Source organism: Silene latifolia, chromosome 1 (genome assembly GCF_048544455.1).
Source record: "Silene latifolia isolate original U9 population chromosome 1, ASM4854445v1, whole genome shotgun sequence".
Taxonomy (NCBI): domain Eukaryota; kingdom Viridiplantae; phylum Streptophyta; class Magnoliopsida; order Caryophyllales; family Caryophyllaceae; genus Silene; species Silene latifolia.
Genome location: NC_133526.1, coordinates 61,455,331 through 61,463,586, shown reverse-complemented (window position 1 = coordinate 61,463,586; position 8,256 = coordinate 61,455,331).

Below are 8,256 nucleotides of genomic sequence, written 5' to 3'. Positions count from 1 at the left end.
ACGGAAGGGAAGCCTTTTGCCCACAGAATCATCCCATCTCGAAGAGAGAAGATATCAACCCGTTCTAACAAGGAATTGTTAGTTCCTACCCAAATTAGTTGGCGAAGCCCAGTTTTCAAGGTGTATCCATTTATGACTAAGAGAATGAATAGAAGATCATTTTCAAAGAGAGAAAAAAGATGAAAAAGAATGAAAAATGAGAAAAAGAGAAAAATTTGAAAAATGAAAAAAAAATGAAAAATGAAAAAAAGATGAAAGAAAAAGAAAAAAAAAATGTTGAAGTTATTGCGGAATGCTTTTTGGTTGAATGTCGAAGTTACGGAAGCCAGAAGTCAAGTCAAGTACCCATAGTTGAAGTTCAATGGGGGAAGCCCAAAAGCGTAAGTAGTGACCTCTTTACCCTCTAAGTCCTTCCTGAGACAGTTACCAGGGGATAGTCGGGAATTTTGAGAATCATTCCGCTTGTGTTGTTACACCCAGCCTTTAGGGTCAAGACATGGAAATTTGAACCCACATCATTTTTCAACCCATTTGCACTCGTGGTTCATCAAACCCGAGACACCCATTCCAACCACATCAGCAGCCATAGCCCTTAGCCTTAGCACCACAAAACAAACCTTCAGATTGATGGTTAACCATTCCAACTTGTTATTACCAAACTCCACATCCCAAAAGATCCAAGCCTTTTACACCTAACCCCAAACACGGGATTTAACGGTACTTTACAGGCTAGAATGGGATACGACATGATACCTTAGGTGAAACCTTCAAGTGTGTACACACAATCAATATGCCAAGTTTATGCACCAAGATCGAACTACATCGGATTTGATTTCGCTCCACGCGAATACGTAGGCAGTCCTTCTGAACAAGGGATTCAATCCACTCATCAACCAAGTTGTCATCTTGTCGGTTTCTTACGGGTCTTAACCAAGTCCAAATGAAGCCACCTTTGTTTGAGTCGGTCTTAGCACTCGATGTAGGCTAGGATAAGGATATAGGTTCAGATGAGTAGTGTCAAGTCTCGGAATGAGCTTTATCTAACGGTGTAGGCAAAGATGCTCAGTCAGATAGATGTGGGTTTTTGTTGGGAACAGAAAATATGAAAAACCCGCTGAAAAGTAATAAGGCGTGGAAGAAAAATAGTAAAAGCCCGCTGAAAAGAAAGAAGGCGGTGGCAAGAAATGATGAATACTCGCTGAAAAAAAGGAGGCGAGGAGAAGAGTGGCAGAATGTTCCCAACAAGAGTGATGTGTGATGTCCAACTGTTCTCATAAAATCAGTCTGTGTTTAGTGTCTAGGCGAAGCTAAAGTTGTTGCTCCATGAGTTTAATCCACCTTGTCAATGCCAAGTGATCTTGATTCCCATGTGCCCTTGGGAGCACGCCCATGCCATACGATATCTCTGTCTCAAGTCCGGCGGCCTAGTGATTCCCATTTCCCATCTTTTTGTGCCAGAATGGCCAATTTACATTTTTACCCCCAACAAGTCCATAATTGAATTAAAACCCGTGCACACTTAGGGTTTTATTTTCCTTTTTTGTTTTACGGTAGCGGGCTACGCCCACGTTGTTTACGGGTCATACGGAGTGTCTGAGTCGTATTTCATGCTCACCCGTCAATGTTGGATTTCAAAATGCCAAAAATTTCAAAAATTCAAATTTCAAAATTTCAAAAACTTCTTTTGCGAATTATGGACAGATGGTTCAAATCTCAAAGTTCAAAATCAAATTTTAGGTCGACGACCCAACATCCAAATGTTTCGTTTCAAATTCAAATTTCGGGTCGATGGCCCAACATCAAAGTGATGTCAAATTCAAAATTTGGGTCGATGGCCCAATTACTCAAAATTTTCAACAGGTTCAAATTTTGGGTCGATGACCCAAGTCTTTCAAATTCAACTTTAGGTCGAAGACCCAGCATTCCAACACTTCAACTTCAAACCTCGGGTCGATGACCGAATTTCAAAAATTCAAAAATTCAAAGTCAATTTTTTGGGTCGATAGCCCAATATTGTAAGTGATGACAAATTCAAAATTCGGGTCGACGACCCAATTATTCAAAATTTTCAAATTCAATTTTCGGGTCGATGACCCAATCTTTCAAATGATCCAATTTCAAGGTCGATGATCCAAATGTGCATATGTGATGATTATTTCTCGTACATTTTTTGTGTTTCAAATGCAACATTATATGCTTCAACTGGGGGATCTGAAGCCGTTGGCTTCAGAGACCATTATCAAGATATAAAGGATGACATCCACCAAGAATTCAATTCAATACAAGAGTATGAAATGGAAGAATTCCATAGCTGAAAGCAAATGATGAAAGTGGCGGCAACCTCCTCGGAAAGTCCCGTCCCATTTAGGCACCTGCCAGCAGATGATAAACTTTGGGCATGTGTCAGCAGTTGCCGAACTACGACGCGGGTTTGATTCCGTCAGAAACGGATACGTAGGCGCCTAAGGATAAGGCTCAATCCATCATATATGCAACTTTATGGGTCGACGACCAACAATGACAATTTGACGCAACAGAAGCAAGAGTTAATCCCCGACGAAGTTTCAGGTATGATATCTTCTTATGGCTGGCGAGCTTACAAACGCAAGTCTAATGGACTATAAACGACCCGCAGAATCCTCAGGTCGAGAGGGACCTGGGGTATACTTTGACTTTCGCCTTGTCCAAGCCTCAGTCAAAGTGGGGGCTCTGTAGATACCCGTATCCGTCGATATTAGAATTTATAGAGAACCCGACAAACACCCGATGATGATAGGACACATGTATTTATTAGTTGTCATTGTCATTATTTGGGTTCGTTTTACGATGTAGAATGAGCGTTCTCGACGAAGTATTTTATTAATTTAAATGATTTTTAAATTAAAGTTTTCAAGGTGAATTCATTTTACTTTATTTTGAATTTATTTTCTCAAGTTTCTTTTATTGAAAATAAAATTAATATTTGATTTGAAAAATCACTTTATGAGTGTATTTGATTTGAAAAATCATTTATTTTAGTGTGTTATTTGATTTGAAAAATCGATTTCGAAAGTTGAAAACTCGTTTTAATCACACGATTTGTGAGCTCGTTTTATGCTTGATTTGGGCTCGATTTTCGACGCACTTTCGACCCAACTTCCTCTCCCATAACCCGCGTTCGATTCTTAGCCAAAGCCTACCCCAAACCCTTTGTTTGACCCACCCAAATCTCGTTCCAAACATCCCCCCAACACAGCCCAATTCCTTCCTTTACCCGTGTTTGTATAGCCCATCGAAAGCCCTTCTAAACCGACTCAAACTTGGTCTAAACCCGCAACCCATCACCACCAACCCGTGCTCCACATTACGCACAACAACCCAGCACCTAGACCACCTCGAAACACTTCCACAAGTCCATCCAAAACAGGCCCCAAAACGAAACAGCCCACGACACCCCTGTTTTCGTTCAGCTCAAACCCAAGCCCCAAACCCGCTCCAAACACCACTTAAACCCGTGCCCATTAACCCTAAACCATACCCTAGTATCCTACCCATATTACCTTAGCTTAACCACCAAGAAACACCCCTCCTAAACCCTACACGAGCTCACGAAAGCTGCTGGACAGCAGCAGCGAAACAGAGCATCCCGACTGCTTGTTGCTCCCTTTTACCCTACTTTAAGTCCCTATAAATACCTCCCCTCTGCCATACTTTCATTCCTCTAAGTTCTCCATACATACTACCGTCACTTACAAGCTTTAAACTCCAGAAACAAACCCTAATTGCCTCTCAAAAACCCTCGACAAAACCGACTTACAAACTAAGAATCAGTTTGGGTGTCCTCTTTGAAATCGTTCGTTCAACCATCAAACCTCCATTAAAATTCGAGTTTCTTATTCCAAATTAACCACACAACATCCATCTACATCTTAGACAAAGATTTACGAGCCAAATTGCCCTTGAGAGTACACGAATCCCCTCGAAAAAAAAGCAGTGTTATACACTCTTTTTTGCGCTTTTCCCTGTCTGTCGATTCTGTTTGTGCTCGTTTTTCGTGCCCAATAACTCAAAACGAGCAGGGATTGTTTTAAGATCTCTGTTCTCCTCTCTTTCTAGTGTTCAAAACTTCTTTTAAATTGAATTTTCACCGTGAAACGAGAGAGAAATCGCAGTTTGAAAGTTGCTGTCCAGATTTGCAAAAAACGTGTTGTTTGCTTTGTTTCTTCGTCGACGACGGCCTCTCGAGATAAAATCTACCATCGATTACGACCCAAGACGGTGTCAACGATACATGTAGGTTGAGGGTGCATCAAATCCTCCTCTTCTCCCTTTTATTTCGTTATTTATGTTTGTTTTTTATAGTTCGTTTTTTACTTATTTTATCGTTTGTTTTTGTTAACTACGAAACTAGTTTAGTCCGAGTATGAGTTAAAGTACCACCACGAACACCCGCGTTGACTTGAGATGGGAAAGAAATCCGCCACATCTGTCGGTCGTACACCCCGTCTCACTTACATATCCTCGTGTTCAAGGTAGGGCATTAATAAAACGATTTCTAACTTCGTTCCTCGCTTTTGACCCCTCGTTTGTTTCGACCAATTCGACCCACCCTAGGACCCGTTGCATGTTAGTTAAACCTCTGATTGTTAACATATGACTCATTTAGATGACATTAGATCAATTTAACAACCTAATTAGACACGTTAGGGTGCTTCGACATAGCTTTTAAAATCGGTTAACAATTCTGTAACTTAATTGAATGCATCTCTCTCTTTCACATAATTTCTCGCTAGTATAAGAGTGCGTGATTAGCACCTTCTTATTAACACTCGACGAGTTAATTTAATTAGCGAACTTGACCTGATTCGACCCTTTAGGCCGTGTAGAGCACCCGGTTTTAGGCAAAGCTTTCTGACCTCTTTTATCATCGTTTTCTAATGTACATCCCGCATCGCTTCGCAAATCAATCAGACCTAATGAATTTAACCTAGGAACTAGGGTGGACGTGGCTTTAGGCCGTGAGGGTGGCCGTGCCTTTCCTTGTTTCGTTTGTTTTATATCATTTGCTCTTTGTTGTTTCGTTGCTTGTAATTTATAATTTGTCCATCGAGTTGTAATTTTCAAGTTTGTTTTACTTTTATCGAGTCAAATGATTTCTAAAAACCTTAGTCCTGTTTGGTTAGATGGTTGTGCTCTAATTCATGTAAGAGCGTAGTAAATCGCATGTTGTTTAAAGCAACATGGCCCGATTTATGCTAATGCATGCTTTGGTGCGTAGCCCTATGTCTAATTCGATAAGATTAAGTGAAAGCACGCATTACGAGGAGTGACCCAAGTCCGTGAGTCATGTAAGCCGTGGGCCACCCCCTTGTGCACGTTTCCCTAGGCCGAGTTGGCCATGTAGTGTGTCGTGTGTGGTTTTGTGTATAGCGTTGTATTTTAGATCGAGTTGTATCTTTAATTTCTCGTTGTGTCGGCATGAAATGCCTGGGTTGTAATAGGATAGATCCCAACGGCTCCCCCATTCCCATCAAGCCTTGTTTGTTTCGTTTATATGTTGTTAGATCAATCAACCCACATGCTAAATTACAACTTTGACAAAGCTAGTTTAGTTGCATCTAAATCGACAAAGAAACTTCACATGTTAGGGTTTTGAAAACGATGTTTGCATATCATATATCGTAGTAGCTATGACCTTGTTTGAAATCCGATACTTGACTTACACTACTAAAAATGAGCACTTGGGCCACGGCTAAATTCGTGGCGCAAGTACTAAATTTCCGTGGCTAAATCATTTTGCCACGGGAATACCTTCCGTGGCGCAAGTGGCCGTGGCAAAGGGATAGCCACGGGAAAAACAAGAACGTGGCTATTATTGAATTTTTGGCCACGGATTCTCTCGTGGCTAATAACTCCCGTGGCCAAAGAAATTTCCCTTGGCGAAAAAATAATTCCAGTGGCAAACAATATATATGAAAATTAAATAAATAAAACGTAAAATAATTTATTTATTTTTCACAATGGGTATTTTATCATATACAGAACCGTGACAATCTAGGTAATTGTTTCGCTAGTTTACTTGATTCATTTGAACGTTATTTCGTTTCACGAGTCATGCATTTGTGAGCATCAGAGAGGCTTCCCAGGAGGTCACCCATCCCAATACTACTCTCACCTGAGCACGCTTAACCGTAGAGTTATTTTGATGTGCCACCGAAATTGAATGTTACCTTTGTTGATATAATTAGCACTTTGAATCCTTTTAAGTTTATTTTTTTCTTTCAAATCTTACCTTTAGTACTATTTAATTACATAAATGTTACATGTTTTACAATTTTTGCGGGAAAAAAATATTTTGGCCGAGACAATTAAATTTTCGACATTAACCTCCTGATTAATGATTTTGCCATCATTTTTTTTGCCCAAGTCAGTAAACCATTTTCTCCAAAAAGTAAAATTAATTGTGTTTTCCTAACATTTTTTTATTTCTTTTGTTTATCGACATACTTATTTTCATTTCTCATGTACTCATTTTTTCGTATATTTTTCTTCGCAAATTCTATTGTATAACCGTTGTACCTGCGATATGAAAAATGAGACCATTTTTTGGTAAAATAATGACCGCTTTTTATAATTAAAGGTCTTTTTTCCCCAAAGTGATCACTATTAACCAAAAAATAGTCACTTTTTTACCCAACCCAAAAACCACGAAAAAGATTATTGTACAAAAGAATCGCTTATTTTCCTAAACTGATTTCTCTTTGTTATGATTTATCGTTTCTTTTCTTAAAATTTTCACATTATTTGCACATGTGACTTTAAATTATTATAATTTATATATTTTTCCGTGTGATGCGCTCATTTTCAATGAAAAAAAATTTTCCAAATTTTTCTCAAAGAAGTTAAATTTTACGTAAATTTTTCGCGGTACCCTCGAATTTTGACAGATTACATATGGTACCCTTTTTTTAAGTTTTTACATATGCTACCCCTGTATTTACGTTTTTCAGTCTCAGAATACCCCTTTGACAAACGTCCATCATAACGCCGCTACTCATATGCCTTGTGACGCCTTTTTTTGTTATCTAATACACTATCAATTCATCATCTAATAATACCTAAATCCTTATTTTTTCTAATAAACTAACATTTAGTACCTAAATAATATAACAATAACAACATAACATACACAATTACTCATCAAATTACTTATAGGAGTAACGACGTTATTACGAAATTTCCCCAAAGAGTATTCTAGGAATGAAAAAGGTAAACATAAGAGCAACATATGTAGTAACTTAAAATAAGGGGTACCATGCGTAATCTGGCAAAGTTCGAGGGTACCATGGGAAATTTCCATAAATTTTATATCAAATTCAAATTTTTCTATAAATATCCTATAAATAAAGTTGGAAATAAAATTTTGAATGAAATAGTTTAACAATATATTAATTTTGGATTATCAAAGATAGATGGTAAATAACATTTTTATTCAATTTGATATGCTATATCTTTAAATGTGATACGATCATTTAAGATTGTTATTCAAGATTATAAAGTTTAATTTAAAAAAGTAAAATAAATTCATGACTTTAATAAACAAAGTATATATTAAAACAATTTTTTAAAATTATCAATATTTTGAAAAACCTACAAAACATAAATGTGATCTGTAAAAAATCAAAAAATTACACGATAAACTTTTCTTTGCTTGCATATAAGTTTATAAAATTTTAAAATTTCTTATTAAAATAAATAAAACAATAAAAAATATTAATTATATTAATCAAAGTGTTTCTAAATTTTTATATTCAAATGTATTTTCATATTATTATATTTCATTAAATTTTCTATTTAGATTTAAGTCGGAAAAGATACTCGCAACGGGTGTTTGTTTGTTCGTGGCTAAAAAAATATTTGCCACGAAACAATTCGTGACTAAATAAAATTTCGCCATGGGTGTGACATAGGTCGTGGTTAAAATGATTTTTTGCCACGGGTGTAGCCTAATTCGTGGCGGAAGTGACTTTTTGCCACGGGAAAAGTTATCCCGTGGCATAATTATTTTTCCAAAATAATGCATAAGTTTTTCCCGTGGCTAAGCAAAATTTAGCCACGAATTATGAGTTCCCGTGGCATAATTCGTGGCGCAAGTGATGATTTGTTGTAGTGTTAGTAGAGGCCGTTATCGACGGGCGGGGTTAGGTGTCCTTATGGGCTTCCTAACACGTACCCTCACCCCTTACTCAAGATCTATGGTTTGTGGATCCGTCTAAA